Genomic DNA, 18,592 nt, shown 5'->3' on the forward strand with positions numbered 1-18,592 from the left:
ATACTAAAAATAATATGAATAGAAGTCATTTTAACAACATGAGAAAATATCTCATTTTGTGCAAATCCTTTTACAACTAACCTAGTTTTAAATATTTTCTTACCTACATCCTCTTCTTTCAACTTGTAAACCCATTTATTCTTTAAAGCCCTTTTACTTGCAGGCAACTTGCATGAATCCCAAGTTTTATTTTTCAGCAAAGTGTCCATTTCTTCTTTCATTTTAGACTCCCACTTAATCTTTTTGTCCCTTTGCATGGCTTCATTATAACATTCAAGTTCACCAACATTTGTTAGTAAAATAAAGTAAAAAAAGGGAGAAAATATTTTTGGATGTCTACTTAGCCTTGTTGACCATCTAACATTTATTGGGGAGTGTGGTATTTGTTGTTATAAAGCATGGGGAACTACTGGAACATCATCTTTTGTAGTATCATCTAGCACTACATAATTATTTTCTTTCTTTTCATTCTACAAAAACATATCTTTGTAGAACACTTTCTCATTGAATATGACATCCCTTCTTCTTACAATTTTACAATTTTCAAAATCCCAAAGCTTATAACCAAATTCATCAATGTCATATCCAACAAATACACATTTCTTTGATTTAGCTTCCAACTTGATTCTATTTTTAGAATCTATATGTGCAAATGCTTCACAACCAAAAGTTTTGAGAAAAGAATAACTCACCTCCTTACCAGTTCATGCTTCCTTTGGAATACCATAGTCCAAAGGAATATATGGATCTCTATTAATAAAATATACAACAATATTGACAACTTCTACCCATATGTTTAAGGGTAGCCTAGCATGCGACCTCATGCTCCTTGCACATTCCATTATTTTCTTGTTCATGTGTTCAACCACTCCATTTTCTTGTGGATTCCTTGGACCAATTTTCTATCTATGAATACCATTAGTGGAAAAATAAAATTCAAATTCATGATTGCAATACTCACCACCATTATCACATCTGAGACATTTTAATCTTTTACCAATCTCATTTTCAACAAAGCATTTCCATTTCTTAAAAGTTTGCATTACATCATATTTATGTCTAAGGAAATAAACCCATACTTTTCTAGTTACATCATCAATTAATGTAACATAATAATGAGAGCCACCAAGGGAAGATACTTGAGCTGGTCCCCATACATCTGTATGTACATGCTCTAATAACTCATTTTCCTTTTCCTTCCCACTCTTCACAAAACTAACTCTCTTTTGTTTTCCATACAAAAAACTTTCACAAAAATCCATATTGACACATTTTAGACCCGGTAAAACTTTCTTTAAATGAAGTAATTTTGTACCTTTCTCACTCATGTGCCCAAGTTTGTTGTGTCATAATGTTGTTTCAAAAACTACAACAATTATTTGTTCTCCGTACTCAAATACAACAATTGCTCCTGAACATTCATTTTTCTTTGAAATAATTAAAGTAGAAGGAACAATATGACCTATAAAAAGATATGAGGTTTCTACTTTAAAACCTTTTTCTACTACAAGGGAACCTTTTGAAACCTTCAATTTGTTATCATTAAAAGTAACTACACAACTCTCATCATTGTGTTGCCCTCCTGAAATTAAATTCCTACTCAACCTTGGAATATGTCTTACCTCATGTAGTAGCCAATGATTCCCATTCTGAAACTTAATATTAAATTTTCCCCTTCCAACAATCTAACATGGTTCATTATCCCCCAAATAAATAAGCCCAAAATCCCCTTGGACATAATTAGTAAAATAACCTCTATGGGGTGTAGCATGAAATGACACCCCAAAGTCTAAAATCCAAGAATCATCAACACTTTCTAAAGAAAGAAGCAAAGAATCCTCTTCGGATTTGTTAAAATATTTTCCTCTTTGTTCCCTTTTGGCTTATCTCTTTCATTATTCTTTTGAGTCCAACAACATTTCTTCTTATTTCCTAGTTTTCCACTGTACCAAAAATCTCTCAGTCCTCTTGATTCAGACCTCTTCCCCTTTGATTTTCCTCTTCATTTTCCACAATTTCTAGAATTACTTCCTCTCTTAGCCATTCATCCTTTGCTTTGTGCATTCAAAGAACTTTCTTACATAGATCCACCTAAGGTTTTCCTATGAGTTTCCTCACTCAAAATAACATCAATCACATCATCAAATTTTAGGGTATTAGATCCAAAAAAATTTACTCACAGCCATTACCAAGCCAGTAAAGCTTTTAGGAAAAGAACACAAAATTAAGAGATCCCTAATTTCTTCATCGCAATTGACATTCATAGAACATAAATCACTAGTAACTATATTAAATGATTTGCAATATATCCACCTTTTTCCATCTTCATATTACATAAATGCTTCATGAGGGCTTTCCATATAGTTTCGATAGGGTTTGTATCAACTCTTTCATCTTCTTAACTTTTGTAATGTTAAATGTCACTGATGGTGCCAAGTGTAACCAAATACTTCCAAGTTCCTTTCTATCTAAAATCTTCCAGACCTCATCTTTCATAATACCCTATTTCTTCACTTTTCCTTCCAATGGATTCCATAAATCCTTTTGATAAAGATAGTCCTCTATTTACATTTTCCACAACTAAAAGTTCTTCCCATTAAACTTATCAACCTTCAAATTACCCTCATCTCCCACCACTCCCACTCAACCATGAGATCTTCCTGCAAAAGATAGCCCAAAAAAAAAATGATTGATTGTCTAGGCTAAAAAAAATAACAACGATAGTTTCACTTTGATACCACTTCTTAGGATTAACTAGAGATAGAAATAACAGTTACATGCAATTATAACCAATATCAAAAAATAATAAATTGCATAGAAGAGAACATAAGACACAAGGATTTAAAGTGCTTCACCCAATCCCTCAGTGACGTCCACTAACAACAAGTCCAATATTATTATTATCTAATGATTAAAATATGCAATCCCTTACCAATCAATACTGCCACAAGAAGCTACAATATCACCATACATAATGAAATCCCTAACCCTAATCCATTTTATACAAGCTTTTTCCACTTGCAAAATTAGGACTAGAGTAAGTCATCCAATAGAAAACTAATACCCGATGCCTTTTACAATAGTCTATCATTTTTGGATTTGGGAGTAATACCCCAAGACCCAACAAGGAGTGCTGCCCCGAAACCCCCATAGAAATAATCTAAGGGGAAACCACACTGAATTAACCTCTGAATATTATTAGACTTCACATCACAACACCTGTACTCCAATTGGACAATTTGGATAAGGATCATCTTAGAAGTGCACACATCATGCATGGTGCACCTACCTTGTGTGGTGCAAGAGGATGTGCAACAATAGACAACAAGGGATATTCTAAGGTGCAATCATGCGATTTCAAGATACTCAAAGATATGAATGAAACCAAACAAGGTGGGGGTTGTATATATAGGCAAAAGAGCCTTAAGGTGCACATAACACACTTCCAAAGGTGTGCACATGTGCACCTTTTTGGACATAGGCATTGTGGGAGCTCATGGGTGCACATAGCACATCTAAAAAGGTGCACACATACACAAGTGCACATGTGCACATCTTTATTTTTAATGCTTCTGAGCACACTCTTGGTTTGCCTTGTACCTTCTGGTTCTCTAGATTTATTTAGGATTGATTGACTAGACATCCTAGACCAACCTAGACCTAGAGGGAGACCTTATTCACTGAGGTGCCTAACTAGGTGCCATGTTCTAGAGAATTGACTCCCTTGCCCTAAATAAAAATGAAGGCATCCCCATTTTGAATTCCAAAATGGTGTGTGTGTGTGTTGTGAAACCATAAAAAATAGCCCCAACAAAAAGAAGAAACAATAAAGGCATTTCTTTATCAGCGAGCACTATTCAAACTTGTGTCAAGTTTTCAACTTGATTCTAGATGTCATAAGTGGTACTACAACATTTGGGGTTAAATTATGGTGGCAATTTGCAATGGTGGTCAAATTTGTGGTGATTTTTCTATTTTTTTTTTGCAATTTCCTTGATGTTGTCGTAATACTAACATAAGCATCATAATTGCGACACCTACCTAAGCATGAACACAGAAAAAAAAAAAAAACATAAATCATTCCCCATTTGTTTTGATTGTGGAGAGCTATGCACGAAATAAGGTGGAGAGATCCGAATGAGGGTGGAGAGCTCTGAATGTCATCATGTCCTTTTTCTTGGTGCATTTTGTTCCTGTCATATGTCTCTACATTTTTTTGTCATGCCCTTTCTCTATGATTTCATTGCTATGATCTTTGCATTTTATTGTCGTGCCTTTTCTCTATGATTTGGTTGGCATAACCTTGTGATCTTTGTATTTCATTGTCATGCCCTTGCTCTACGATTTGGTTTTTTGTACCCTTGTCATCTCCACATTTTTTCATCATGCCCTTGCTCTTGGATTCTGGTTTCATGTCCTTTCTCTATGATTTTGTTACCATGTTGTGCCCTTGCTCTACAATTTGGTTTTCATGTTGTGCCCTAGCTTTGCGATTTTCTTCAAGGGTATATAAATGAGGGATTCTTTTCCTTCTAAACATGTATCTCTTTATACCTTCTTCTAAACATGTATATTTAGAGATCTTTTTAAAGCTACTTATTACATCTTCGAACACCTAAAAAATTGATCCAGCTACATACATATTCCAGAATCCAAATAATAATAAAACAAAACTCACTCAACCCATGCTAAGTGACTCATCTCAAGATCCTCCACAAAAATAATGCAAACTAGGAAAAATGGATAGAGTTTGCAAGAAATTTTACAAAAACATATCATAGCAAATATTTTTAGAAAGAAACTAGCCATAACTAGTTAAGTGGATCCAATTTTTGATTAATTGGCTCCTATAGATCTGTCATTAGAATAGGTACAATAAAATGAACAATCAGTGGTCTTTAGCTAGCAGGATCAAATATAGTTTTCCAAGGTGATAAAATTGCATATGCAAGGAATTGAAGAATAACTTCAGTGAAGAGTTGAGTGTAAAGAGTTGAAGAAGCAAGTTATGCTTTTGTGTAAATTCCATAATCATGAGGCTCATTCCCTTGCAAAAGTATCTACCATAATGAAATTGCCTCTAAACCATGCAAAGGATGTTGATGTGGTTCCCAACCTTGAAACACTCTTATAATCATTTGATACTTGGGATCATCGCACGGAGACTATGCCAATACTTGAAGCACTCTTATAAGCATTTGATATTTGGGTTATAAATTCTCAAAGACACTTGCAAGTGATTCCAATATCATAGTACCTACCACAACACTTTTTTGGATTCTATACAGTGGCTCCCATAATTTCCTCTGTGTTTTCTAGTTTTTGTTTCTATCATGCAGTCTATTTCTAAAGCCGCTCCTTCTCCTTTGCTCTCGTGTCTTAAATTTTGATTATCAAACTTTTGAATATATGCCTCTACCTTATCTAAAATCAACTTCATAGTGTTTTGTAACTATGGCATAGGTGTTTGATCATCAATAGCTTTCATTTTAGTTTTCAATATTGGTCAACACCCTCACTTGCAGACCTCTCATGTCAAGCACTTTTTGTATTGTTTCAACACCATGTTCTTGTTTCTAAGCTAACAATCCTTCAGATGCATTTTCTTCTAAAACATTAATTTTGTTGATCAACTATAAACTCTTAGAAAGTGCATTATTTTTTTGATGTATGTGTGTACATATGTGTGTGTGTGTGTGTGTGTGTGTGTGTGTGTGTGTGTGTGTGTGTGTAGAGAGAGATATTGTGGATTGTGGATTATGGATTATTAAAAATAAAAAATAAAAAACAAGACATTAATCATTCCCCATTTTTTTTGATTGATTATAGAGAGTTGCACATGAATGAGGGTGGAAATCTTTGAACGAGGGTGGAGAACTTTGAATGTTGGTGGAGATCAGTGGAGATCTAGGATTTTATTGTCATTCCCTTGTGATCTCCTTGCCCTTGCTCTATGATTTTTTTCAAGGGGAGAAGAGGTACCTATGTAAATGTTCTTTTCTTTTCCTTCTAAAAATGTATCTCTTGTTCATATATAATATCTTTGGCCAGATTCACAGATAACTGATTATGATGATTGTATTCATATGTGCATGTATTTATGTAAATTAGTTCACTATGTGAATTTCTCTACATGCATACATACACACTTGCATAGTACTTGTGATAAATTAAATTAATGATTCATGTCTTGAATTCACACAAGCAACTATCCTTGCATTCAATCAAATTTATTCATACCAAACTAAGTATGCAAAAAATTTTACTTACTGATTATATTATCTCTTGGTGATTGAGTAAAGAGCTTGTGCATAATATAGTCCAAGTAATGATTGGATGCATTCACATTAAGTCATAATAGGATCTAGCAAATTGTCCATTTATGTTACTTCATACTTGTTTTATTAAACGTTTTGTTTAACATAATCAATAATACTAGAATTACATAGGTACAACTAGTACTCTTGTTTATTTTATTTTATCATATACGTTTAAGACTATTATTTTTATTAAAAGGAGATTGTATATTTGTTATCATGAAAAAACCCAAATATATATCTCTGATAGTTATCTTTTTTAATTTCTTCACATTTAACGTGAAGAGTTTCCACTATTGGATAGTGGAATAGCCACAATGTGGAGCCACATAGCTCATGGCTTTTTCCACAAAATTATATTTTTATTTTTCAAAAATATTATAGGTGAATGTTCTTTTGATTTTCCATATATTTAATTATTTGTTTCTTGTCATTTGAGGTAATTTTCTATTATGAGATAGAGACATCTATCATAAGGATGGACATGCCAATTTTGATCATCCCACTTTCAAATTTGATTCCCTTATCAAATTAATGAGACTACTTGCAACTGACACCCTGAGTTTTTACAACTTTCCCGATTAGCTATTCACACAACCATCTTCCTCTTACCTTACCATAGCATGAAACCCTTGTTTGAGGTTTATATCTTAGTCCCACCATTTCATAACACTAAGTCCAATGATTTTTATCTAGAAAATTAATGATATAGAGATTCAATATGGAGGAGGATATATTGGCATCATAAATGAATCATCTCATATCCATAAACAACATCTAATATTTTGTAAGTCTCTCTCCTCTAAAGACCCAATATGTGGAGCCATTATCATCATGAGTGGACCCACTCTTCTCAGATGAATTCGATGGAAACTATTCATATGAAACTAAGTATGCAGAAATTTGTACTTACAAATTATATTATCTCTTGGTGATTGAGTAAAGATCAAATACAATTTTCCAAGGTGATAAAATTTTATATGTAGATGTATGTATTTATGTATGTATATACATATATATACACACACATTTGTATATGTATATATATCTATATATATACATACATACACACATATGTGTTTCTATATATGTATGTATATATAAATAGAGAGATCTCTACATATACACATACATATACATAAAGAGAAGCTTCTATAATCACCTTTTGGGGGAAATATAAAGAGATATAGATTTAGAAGGAAAAGAAAAGAACATTTACATAGTTACCACTTCTCCTCTTGAAAAAAATTGTAGAGCAAGCACTACTACATTTGGTCCTAAACACCACAAATTACACCGCCATCACAAATTGCCATTGCAATTTGACCCCAAATATTATAGTTCTCTAAGGGGCACAAAGATCACAAAGGCATGACATAACAATGAAATCATAGAGCAAGGGCATGAAGATCACAAGGGCACAACAATGAAATGTAGAGATCACAAGGGCACGACAACAAAATCATAGATCTCCACTGATCTCCACCAAGGGCATGAAAACAAAATGCAAAGATCATAAGGACATGGCAACAAAATGTAATAATCACAAGGGCACAACAATGAAATCTCCACCCTCATATGGAGCTCTTCACCCTCATTTGGAGCTCTCCACCATCTTTCGCACATAGCTCTCCACAATAAAAAAAAATGGGGAATGATTTATGTCATGTTTTTTTTTTTTTTTTTTGTATCTAATATAAAATTCACCTTGTGTTGTAACTCTACCATAGGTATTTGATCCTCAATAGCTTTCATTTCAGCATTTCAATATTCAAGTTTTCAAGTTTCCTCTTCATTATATAGTTTCTTCCACCCTAAAAACCACTTTGTTAACTCATTAAAATCATGACTTGAAAAAAGCCAATGAAAAAAAAGACCATGTTCCAAAATCCAAATAATAAAACAATAAAACTCACTCAACCCATGCTAAGTGACTTATCTCAAGATCCTACACAAAAATAATGCAAACTAGTAAAAATGGGTAGAGTACGCAAGAAAATTTAGAAAAACATATCATAGAAGATATTTTTAGAAAGAATCAAATCATAACTTAGTTAAATTGGTCTAGTTGTTGATTAGTTGGGTTGATTACAAATTCTTGTACAACTCTCATCAGATTAGGTACAATAAAATAAACAATCAATTGTTCCCAGTTAGTAGGATCAATATTGTTTTCCAAGATGATAAAATGGTTGGAAGATTCAAAGATTGGTTTGATGATGATATGTTACATTCATGACTAAGTTTTTAATTAATGTCAACATAGCATGTTTGATGTCTTCTATGGTATCTGATAGAACAATAGTGGAAAGATCAAGTTGGTATGGATGGATAGTTGAGCATGATAACCACATAAGGTTATGAAAGATACTTTTGAGTATCTAGTATATGCAATTAATGTTGGAAGTGGAAAGGGTAAGTCTAGAAGAAGTTATGTAAGTTTTGGTAATGTCTATTCTGAGATAGAGTTTACAGAGGCATGTTTTGGTAAACTTGTTATATCTCTTGACAAAGTTGATATCTTGAGGATTAAGGTTGAGGGTACAAGGAACACATGTTGAGAATGATGTGGCTAATTTTTCTCATCATAATATTTTGTGTATGGAAAGTAATTCAAGTTGCAAGGTAGAAGATTTGTGTTATCGCAAAGTGTAACATGTTCTTAATGTGGTCCTATAATAATGAATTGAGAAGGACTAACAATAGACTCAAGGAATTATTTTATGGACTTAATAAAGGAAGTACATTTTTCTTTATCATGGTGTGGATAAATGTGAATTTTGAACGTTCAATAAGTAGCAGAGAGTGTGGAATGCGAAGTTAAGTAGAGCAGTGCTAAAGTGAAGGAAACTTCATTGCCAAAGTTTTGTTGATTGATCTGAGGTTTACTATTTGGATCTGAGGTTCGTGACCTAGTCTACAAGGTCTAACAGTGATTGGTCCAATTGATAGGATAGAGGAAGGATAGAGGAAAGAAGAAGATAAAAAAAAATTACTTATTTGAGCAGTGAGCTCTTCTTGTAGTTGAAATTGCATGTTTGGGCAATGGGCTCTTCTTGCATACATTATACCACAACTCCTAACAAGTTTGGCACAACTCCTAATAGGCTTGGAATCTCCTAATAGGGACTCATTGTACTAAATTTTGTAATAGACTCCTAATAGGGTCCATCCTCTAACAAGAAATAATTATATTAGTACATCATCTTGTGGGCATCATTTCCAATGGGGTTTTCCTGTTGATCAAGGGTTTCCTTACTCAACATATCTAGTATAATTATTTATGTGCATCTTTGTATGGTTTATGTTTACTTTGGTTGAATGGTTAAGTTTGTTTAAAGAAGATAATTTTTTTAATTATTGGATTATTGATTCACTCCCTCCCTGCCTCTTAGTTATCTTGGTGGACTGTTGTTCTAATAATTGGTATCAGAGCATTAAGTCCTTGAAGAAAAAGTTTAATAGCTTTGGGAGATCCATGGAAAACATGTTTAGGAAAGATAGTCTAAAGTTTGATGGAACAAACTATGACAATTGGAAGGAAAAGATGAAGACACATTTGTTGTGTATGGGTCTGGGATATTGGATCTTGACAAAATCAGTGAAGACAATCATTGAAGAAAATGATTTGGAAACTTGCACCAAGGCAAAAAGAGATCTTTTCATGTGTGACATGAGAGTTAGAGAAGCACTATTGACTGCACTTTTTGAGATTGAGTACAATCAGGTAAAATCACTTCCTACTTCACATTTGATTTGGAAAGCTTTGGAAAATAGTTTTGAAGGTGATGCACATTCTAAGAAATTGAGGCTACAAAGTTGGATTTATGCATTTCAAGATGCGAAAATGATGTAAGCTGAATCTGTAAGAACATATATAGGAAAAATATCAGAAATTACTATAGGAATTAAAGCTCAAGGAGGAAACAAAGAAGATGATGAGGTTATATCAAAGATATTGAACACTCTAACACCATCATTCAAGTCAATAGTTTGGATGATACAATTGTTGATATCTTGTACCAAAGATTTCACAAAGGAGACATTGCTTAGAAGACTTTAAGCAGTTGAGAATGAACTTAGATAGTCCAAAGAGTTGACCAAAATAGAGACAAATTTTAGTGCCTTAAATATTTGACCTAACTTATCAAGGAGCACAAGTGCTAGAGGAGATTTTGTTAGCAGCAATAGATCTGAGGAAGACAGGAAGATTAATGAAGTAGTAGCCCTTCTAGTAAGAAGAGAAAAAGGAGGTAAGAAAATCTTTAAGTGTTGGACTTGTGATGAATATGGTCATTATGCATCTAAGTGTTCTAAAAGGGAGAAAAAGTATAAGGGAAGTTATAAGTCTAAAAGGGATAGAGAATGTTTGTATGCAAATGAAAATTATGATTCTAATGAACAAGCATTAAGTGCTAGTGATGATGAAATTGGATTTGTGGCAGTTGAAGAAGAAATTCTAGAGAAGGCAACTTTGGTATCACAGGTTGAGAAGAAATATAATTGGATAATTGATAGTGGTTGTTCAAATCATATGACTGGTGACATGAACAAGTTTGTTGACTTCAAAAGTTAGGATGAAGGAACTATCAGAGTTGAAAACAATGCAACATGCCAAGTAAAAGGTATTAGATCTATTACTCTTGATGGTAAAACTAATATTGAGGAATATGTATACTTTCTTGATGGTTCAAAGCACAAACTTTTGAGCGTTTGACAACTAGTAGACAAAGGTTATCAGTTGTAGTTCACAAAAAAGATGTATGATCAAAGATAAAGATGGAAAAGTAATTGGAACAAGAACCAGATCTAGAGCTAATGTATTTCAATTGAATCCTATTGAAATGACATGTTTTGTTGCAAAGGTAGATGATATTTGGTTATGGCATAAGAGATTCTATCATATAAACTTTGATATTATTGTGAGGACTAGTAAAATGTTTGTTGTTAGATATTTGTTGAAGATCATAAAGCCTACTAACATAATTTGCAAGGAGTGTATTTTGGCAAAGCATAACAAAACTTCTTTTCCTAGCAAGAAGTTTACCACTATAGAAAAGTTGGAGATTGTACACACAAAGACTAGAGGATTCTATGGTGAGAGGTATTTTAATATTCTAGTTGATAATTTTTCTAGAATGATATGGGTTGCATTTTTTAAAGAGAAATCTTAGGCATTTGACAAGTTTAAGATATTCAAGAATAGAGTTGAGAATGAATCTGGCATAAAGATTAAATGTTTAAGATCAGATAGAGGGGGAGAATTTACTTTGAATGAGTTTAACATGTTTTGTGAGGAAAATGGAATTAAGAGAAAACTATCAGCTTTGAGAACCCCTAAATAGAATGGCATTGTAGAGAGAAGGAACAAGTCTATTACAAAAGCGGCTAGAGCTATGTTAGTAGAGAATGATGTATCCAAGACATTTTGGAGAGAATCTATGAATATTGCAATCTACACTATGAACATAGTACAAGTCAGGAAAGACACAAACAAGACACCTTATGAACTATGGTTTTGTCACTCACCTATAATTAAGTACTTCAAAATATTTGAAAATAAGTGTTACATAAAGAGAGATGATGATATTGGTAAGTTTGATGCTAGAAGTGATGAAGGTAGGTTTCTTGGTTATTCATTGAAAAACAAGGCTTATAGATGTTATAATCAAAGAACTAAGACTATTATGGAAAGTGCAAATGTAAGAATTGATGAGAAGTTTAGAATACAAGAGAAAATAGTTGATTATAATTTAGATGATGATGTTGTTACTAAGCCAAGGAATGATGAGGTATTTCTTGAGACTAACAATGATTTGTAGAATGAAGGAGAGCCAAGGTAGGAACAAAGCTTAGAACCTTCAATAGATCCAAGAGTTGAGATAACAACTCCTACTTCAGGAAAAAATATGGCAAAGAATCACCCATCTGAACAGATCATCAAAAGCAAAGGAAAAGGTGTGATGACAAGGAGTAGACTGAATGAAAAACTATGCTTGATATCTCAAGTTGAGCTGAAGAATGCAGATGAAGCATTTAAAGATGATTACTAGAAACAAGCTATGAAAAAGAAAATTGGATTAGATAGTAAATAATGAGACATGAGAATTGTGATATGAACTAAATGGGTATTCAGGAACAAGATGAATGAGCAAGGAGAAGTTGTAAGAAATAAAGCAAGACTGGTATGTAAAGGTTACTCATAGCAAGAAGGAATAGATTATGAGGAGACTTATGCTCTAGTGGCTAGAATAGAAGCTATAAGATTATTCTTAGCCTATGTAGTATAGAAGAAATTCAAAGAATATCAAATGGATGTCAAGTCAACATTTTTGAATAGAGAACTTGAAGAAGAGGTATACATTCGGTAGCCTAAAGGATGTTCTTTGATAGATGACAAGGACATAGTATGTAGACTAAGGAAAGCATTGTACAAATTGAAACAAGCACCCAGAACCTGGTATGCGAGGTTAGACAAGCATTTGTCAAAGCTTGGATATACCAAAGGTATGGTAGATAGTAACCTATATTGGAAAGAAACTAATGATGGTTTAATGATTTTGGTAATATTTGTTGATGATATTATATTTGGAGGAAATGATGTATAAAGTAAGAAGTTTGCAGAAGAAATGAAGAAATAATTTGAAATGAGTATGATAGGAGAGATGAAATATTTCCTAGGATTGTAGATTGTATAGAATAAAGAAGGAATCTTTATTTCTCAGACTAAGTACTTGAAGGATTTACTAAAAAGGTTTGGTTTGGAAACATGCAAACCTATTGGAACACCTATGGTAATTGGACACAAGCTATCTACAAAGGATAAGACTCCTATTTTTGAGCAAAAGAAGTACAAATCTATGATTGGACGATTACAATATCTAACTTACACAAGGCTAGATATAGAAAATGTAGTTGGAATTGTTGCAAGATTCCAAGCTGATCTTAGAGAAGCACATTATGCAATAGTAAAAAAGATATTTAGATATCTAAAAGGAACTTTAGAATTTGAATTATGGTAAGACAAATCTAATGATTTTACTCTAAGTGCTTATACTGATGTAGATTGGGTAGGCAGTATGAATGATAGAAAGACCACCAGTGGAGGAGCTTTCTTTATTGGAAGAAGATTGGTTTCTTGGTTAAGCAAGAAGCAAGATTGTACATCTCAAAGTACAATAGAATAAAAGTATGTTGCAGCAACAAATAATTGCAATCAAATTATTTGGATGAACCAAATGTTGAAGGATATAAGGATAGAAATTAGTGAACCTATTGTTATTCATTGTGACAACAAAAGAACGATAAATATGTCTAAGAATATAATATTGCATTTGAGGACTAAGAACATTTCTATTAAGTATCATATGTTGAGGGAAAAGTTGTAGAAAAGAAAATCAGATTGGAGTATGTGAGCACAAAAGAGTAGATTGCAAATATATTCACTAAGCCTCTTTTCAAAGAGATGTTTGAGTATTTGTGAGGGTTATACCCCTTCTTACATCAGAGTAAAAGATGCAAGAGTGCATTAGCTGAGGGTAACTAAGTGCCATTGTTTTTCTGGACTGGATGCTGATGCTTCCTATATGGGGAAGTATCTGTGATGGACAGAGTCATCTAGGACTCTTGTTGATGATGTTTGAATAGTGCCTTTTGACACTTGAGATGAATAAGTGTCAGTTGTTGTAGAGTTTGATACAGAGATATTGGTTGCAGAAACCTTTTACATTGATGTCAATGAGGGAGAATTTTGGCATGAAAAACATTATGCTAAATGGGGGAGAAGTATTGCAAGAAAAAAATTATACTAAAGAGGAGAAGTTTGGTAGTATGCTAAGGAAGATGTTCAACATAAGCATAGTATGTAGAATGATAGTTTGATATAGAGCATATTGAGGTATATCAATGGGGGAGTATGATTAATGAAGAGGATTTGAAGATGGATAGTCTTTTGTTGGTATTCTTGGAACTAGATGTTTTTCATCTATGTTTTCATCAATGCAAAAGTGGGAGATTTTTGGAAGATTGGAAGATTGGTCTAATGATGATATGTTACATTCATGACTAAGTTTGTCATCAATGTCAACATAGCATGTTTGATGTCTTCTGTGGTATCTAACAGAAGAACAGTGGAAAGATCAAGTTAGTATAGATGACTAGTTGAGAATGATAACCACCCAAGGTCATGGGAGATACTTTGGAATATTTGGTAAATGCAGTTAACATTAGAAGTAGAAAGGATAAGTCTAGAAGAAGTTATGTAAATTTTGGTGATGTCTGTTCTGAGATAGAGTTTACAGAGGGCATGTTCTGGTAAACTTGTTATATCTCTTGGCAAAGTTGATATCTTGAGGATCGAGGCTGAGGGCACGAAGAAGACATATTGGGATGATGTGTCTAAGCTTTCTCATCATAATATTATGTGTACAAAAAGTTATTCAAGTTGCAAGGCAGAATATTTGTGTTATTGCTAAGTGTAACATGTTCTTAATGTGGTCCTATAATAATTAATTGAGAAGGTCTAATAGGTGACTCAAGGAATTTTTTTATGGACTTAGTATAAAGGAAGGACATTTTCCTTTATCATGGTATGGATAAATAAAAATTTTGAATGTTTGATAAGTAGAAGAGAGTGTGGAATGTGAAGTTAAGTAGAGTAGTGCCGAAGTGAAGGAAACTTCATTGCCAAAGTTTTGGTGAGTGATCTAAGGTTTGGTATTTGGGTCTGAAGTTCATGACCTAGTCTACAAGGTCTAAAAGTGATTGGTCCAGTTGATAGGATAGAGGAAAGGACAAAGAAAAGAAGAAAATAACAATAAATTACTTGTTTGAGTAGTAGGCTCTTCTTGTAGTTGAGATTGCATGTTTGGGCAGTGGGCTCTTCTTGCATACATTATACCACAACTCCTAACAGGGTTGGAATCTCCTAACTAGGATTCAAATTCTTCTAATAGGGATTCATTGTACTAAATGTTGTAATAGACTCCTAAAAAGGTCCATCTTATAACAAGGAATATTGATATTAGTACATCATCTTGTGAGCATCATTCCCACCAAGGTTTTCCCTCTGATCAAGGATTTCCCTAGTCAACATATTTGGTGTAATTGTTTATGTGCATCTTTTTATGGTTGTTGTTTACTTTGGTTGAATGGTTAAGTTTGTTTAAAGAAGATAAGTGTTTTAACTATGGGGTAACTAATTCACCACAACCCCCCCCTCTCAGTTATCTTGGTGGACTATTGCTTCTAACAATAATTACATATGTAGATGTATGTATGTATGTGTATATATGTGTATATGTATATGTGTGTATGTATATATGTATGTATCTATATGTATGTATGTATGTATATAAAGAGATCTTGTGGATTGTGGAGATCGGTGGAGATCTAGGATTTCGTTGCCATGCCCTTGTGATCACTAAATTTCATTTTCATGCCCTTGTGATCTATGTATATGTATGTATGTATTTATATAAACGAAGAGATCTCGGCACATCAAAAGTAAATAAAACTCACTCAACATGTAGCATGGCCATGGATATTGTCACAAGATTTTAAACATAACTATATAAGGAGTGAGTTAGGACATATATAGGTTAACCTTACATTAACTATAAACTACAACACAACGGTTGCACTAGGGTATTGAAGTATTGTAATTATAGAAAATTTCCTAATTCACTTGAGCGGGTATATGATGGTGAAGAGTTGTATTAGGTGATTAAAGTCACTAGTGAAAATAGGAATACAACTACATCAAAATAATTAGAAACCAAAACTACATATTCACTAGAGTAAGTAGTTCAAGGGGTATGTAGGTAGCTTAGTAGGTGGAGTATGCCTCTAGTGTGCAGATGCCTTGGACATAGTTATGCAGAACTTAACTATTTTAAGAAATTATATATTAATTCATAAGGCTTATATTTTAAGACATTAGATGTACCTAGTGTACCTGGCTTTTGAAAATAAAAGGCTAAAATCTATGTTTCAACATTAACTTGAATGGTCTATTTAGACCTATTGATTATTGTCACAAAATTTTAAACATAACTATATAAGGAGTGAGTTAGGATGTATATAGGTTAATTTTACATTAACTATAAACTATAGCACAAAGGCTGTGTAAGAATTTGCCTTAGAGAAAAATCACCCAAGATCAAGAAGCTCAAGCACTAGCACAATAGGGACAAATAAAGTATGATCAGAATAACAATATGAAATTCAATTAATGTACATACACACTAGGAGTGCCTAAATATAAAGGCCTCTAGAATGACTAGAAGTTTACAAAATTATAAGCCTCACAACTAAGCACATGTCCACCAAGAGTGGATTATCCTCCATTGAGCATAGAAGTTAGTGCAATGATGATAGCATAATGCTTACATAAGTGTGTCATGTAAAAAGATGTTGTAGACATCATGTGCTTAATTAGAGTGTGAACAACTGTGTTGTCTACATGACAACTTAGATAAATATGCAAACTCCTATTTTGTAGATACCATGTGCTAAATTAGAGTTACCAACTCCTATATTGTCAACAAGACAACTCATATGAGTACGCATACTCCTAGGTGTCTAACTAATAAATAATAAAATAATGAATTAACCTAAGTAAACTTAAGTAAAGTGTAATAATAATAAATTATTTACACTAACACCCCCCTTAAGTGAAATTTAGGGGAATGCACTTAAGCTTATGAAAGCTAAAATGAAAATGCATGATGGGTTCCAACTACTAGGCCATGTTAGGTACCCATGTACAAATGCAATGCAATCTCTCTGAAAATGGAGAAAGAGGGAAAACATCATGGGAAAAATCCTCCCTCAAATAGAGAGATGAAAAGATAAGATGCATGGATGGATGGAGTAATCAAGAGCCCCCCATTACAACATACATCGTGTATATACAATAGAGAAGTATGAGAAGAATGCAATCCTAGAAGAGGAAAAGGTCCCCCCATAAGAGAGAAGAAATAGAAGAAGAATAAAGGAGACAAGGTAGTCTCCCCCCCAATGTAGAATGTCAATCAGTGATAACTGCTCCAAGATGAATGTAGAAGTTGATCCATGACCGCTGAATAAAGTTCCTCCCCTTAGGAAGAAACAATGTATAGGTATGTATGAGATGCTTCCCAAATGTGTAGAAAGAATCCCAAAGATGAATGGTGTCTCTGAAACTTGCTCAAATTTCCCTCTGTTGATGCTGATGGTTGCCCCTTCCAACACTACTAAAAAGAACATGTTCAGATCTAGCAAGGATTGATGTAGAACATATCCCAAAGAACCATCTATCTCCTCAAATGATAAAAAGACCTCCTACAACTGTTGTACATAAGGATCCACAATCATATCAACTTGGTAAGACTGATCATGTAGAGAATGGACAAGAGGGTCAGAGTATTCCCTCACAACAATTGAAGAAGGATCTTCTTCATCAAAGAGAAGATGTATATCATCTATAATGTCTCCCAAACCTGCTATGTATGACTCCACAAACAAACTTGAAATATCTGTTATGTAATCATCCCCTAATTCTAGAGCTAGAAGACAAGGTGTACCCAACTATATTGAATTACATGGACCTATCATTATAGCAATGTATGCATGCAGAAGTTTTTGATGTTGTGACCTTGTTTTGCATCTATCAATAAGATCCCTTGTTGAATAACTATCACTATTGTCACTATCATCTTCTACAATGTATGAAGTATGGAGAGGATTAAAGGATAAGCTAGGTGAACTCTCCTCAAAGTGAACACTCCACTCTATGAATATCTTTTGAGTCTTAGGATCCATAAGTCTATATGCCTTAACACTTTCATCATATCCAATGAAAGTACAAGGCCTTGGTGGTGGTGCCTTACATTCCCTTGAAGATATGTGTGCCCATGTTGGACTACCAAAAAATTTGAAGTGTTTCACAACTAGTTTTCTTCTGCACCATGCCTCAAAAGGAGTCATTCCATCTAAGAAATTATGAGAAGACCTATTAAGGATGTGATTGGCACTGCTTATAGATTTGATTACAAGTGATGGATCAAGAGACTTAGCATGAATCATGCAACTTGCCATTGACTTAAGAGTTCTAATCCTCATTGTTGCAATGCTTGTCTTTTATGGACTAAATTCTACAAGATTTTGAAGATCAATACCATCAAGTTCACAAAATCCTCTAAATCTTGAGTTCACATAACTACTTTCATTTTCCATACGACGAACCTTGATGGATTTACTTGATTGCTTCTCAACATGACTCTTGAAGGGTAGAA

Source organism: Cupressus sempervirens, chromosome 11, assembly GCF_028749045.1.
Source record: "Cupressus sempervirens isolate cs-2001-9-10 chromosome 11, ASM2874904v1, whole genome shotgun sequence".
In the NCBI taxonomy this organism is placed as follows: domain Eukaryota; kingdom Viridiplantae; phylum Streptophyta; class Pinopsida; order Cupressales; family Cupressaceae; genus Cupressus; species Cupressus sempervirens.